Below are 2,080 nucleotides of genomic sequence, written 5' to 3'. Positions count from 1 at the left end.
TCCTTGAACCCCCAACCTGCTCACCTTTGGACAAAAGGCCACGCACCCAGAGGAAGGCTTCCTGTCCCCGGGCCGTCCCTGCTAGCCTCTGCCTGGGCACAGCCTCCACAACTAGATTCCAAGATCCACAGCCAGGGCTGCTTCTCTCTCCCACCCAGAGAGCTTGTTTTAGCACAAAGGGAGAGATGAATGGAGAGCTGCAGCTTCTCCATGTGCTGGCTCGGGCCTTCATCAGAAATGAGAGTCTCATTACCCAACCCCGATTCAAAGGCTAATTAACAGATGGTATAATTTCCGAGCATTCTCCGCGCCACATGGCTATTAGGTGAAGAGCAGAATGCCCACGCAACCCTAGGTCCTCCCAAACCTCAGAGTCCATGGAAGCTGGGAGGGGCAGGCTCTGTGGAGGCAGCCCAGGCCACCCCTGCCCCTGGACCTGCCCTTGGCCTTGCCCAGAGCGAGGAGCAGGTCTTCAGTGAAAGGCCAGGGCATTTCCCAGAGCCTTGAGTCTTCACTGCTTCCCTCTCCCATCCTGTCCGTCAGCGTTTGGGAGTTTAGTCTAGCCCTTATCCCCGCCTGCTATCTCTGGGATCCCTCAGAAAAGCTGATTTCTCACTCTTGGCATCACAGAAGTACCCTGGATCGAGATCCCCTCCCTTTTGGGGGACTCTCTTGTGACCCCCTGGGGTAACCAAGAGCAGGAAGGACACACCTGGTCCAACTTTTCAAGTGTGTCCCTTCAGACACCCCAACTCCATGGGAGTTGCGTGGAGCAAGGCCCTGAGCTTGACCCCCCAAAACCCCAATAACTTGTATTATTTTTGCATTTGGGGTTTCTATTCAGATTTCACTTGGAAAACAGATTCTGCTGCTGAATAAATTTTGGAAAACCAGTGACCTCATCCAACCTCTTTGTATGTCAAAAGGGAAGCTGAGGACTGAGAATTTGACCAAGGTCCCATAGGTGAAAGGTGGGGAACCTGGACAAAAGCCCTGAGCTCCTCTCTAGGCCCCTCTTTACACCATGTGACCAGGCCTGAGGTCTCACAGTGGTGGTGGGGGGGGTCCCCCCTTGGTTCCTGGATGGGAGGTCCTGGTGAGAGCAGCAAGACAGGAGAGCCTCTACTGCATAGCTTTGTAGCACCACAGCCTGGGTCTCCCCCAGGAATCCTGGAATCTCATATACACCTTCAAGTGGAAGGTCCAGTTTGATGGCCTTTGCCACGAAGAGGCTTGGCAGCCCTGTGTGCTGGGCAGGGCTGTTGGGTGAGGGGAGAAGAGTGACTGGGTGCTGCTGGGGAAGAAGAGGGGAGAGGTCAGCTCTCCAGGAGGCCCTGGCCAGCCTGGAAGCCAAGGGATGACCCAGAAACCCTACTTTGCCTCCACCCCAAGCAGTCTTGTGACCCTGTGTACGTTTTACCCTCTCTGAGTCCCAATTTGGTATAATTAGAAAATTTATACCAGCTCGCTTCTGTTGTAAGGGGTTCCGCGTATATTCCCCCCAAACTCAGGTAGTGTCTAGGAAGAGGCTGGGATCAGTCTGTCAGGAACTGGACCCCCAGGGATACCCTGGTTGGAACTACAAACACACTGGGTTGGGGTCCTTGGAGGGGGGGAGACCTCACTGTGCATTTCAGGAAGGTGGGGTGTCTCTGCAATATGGGGGAGCCTTTATAAACTGTCCACGCAGGGCCCTTTTAACTCAGTGTGACCCAGGACTTGTGGGAGGGGACAGCAAGTGAGGACTGGCTCTTATCAGCAGCCAACTGATGTTGCGAGGAGGGCCCTGGGCCTCTGAGAACCCTTCAAAATGTTTTGAAACAGTTAAGCACACTGAGGCTTTGCCTCCATTATTCTTCTTCGCTGTCTGGTTTCTGATTAATTCCTCTCTGGGCAGTGGGAAGGCTCTGTCACCCACCCAGGGGCAGGCATGGGTGTGTGCGTGGGGGGTGTCTGGCCCGCGGGAATTCTAGAGGTTGATGCGGAGGAGGGCTCTGGGTGGGGCCCACCTTCTTCGGTGCGGCTGGCATCGCCGCTTTAAGGCGGCGGCGGCGCGAGCAGGTCTATGGTAATGAGCCGC

Source organism: Condylura cristata, unplaced genomic scaffold (genome assembly GCF_000260355.1).
Source record: "Condylura cristata isolate star-nosed mole 26May11 unplaced genomic scaffold, ConCri1.0 scaffold00026, whole genome shotgun sequence".
In the NCBI taxonomy this organism is placed as follows: domain Eukaryota; kingdom Metazoa; phylum Chordata; class Mammalia; order Eulipotyphla; family Talpidae; genus Condylura; species Condylura cristata.
Note: the sequence above shows the minus strand (reverse complement) of the source record.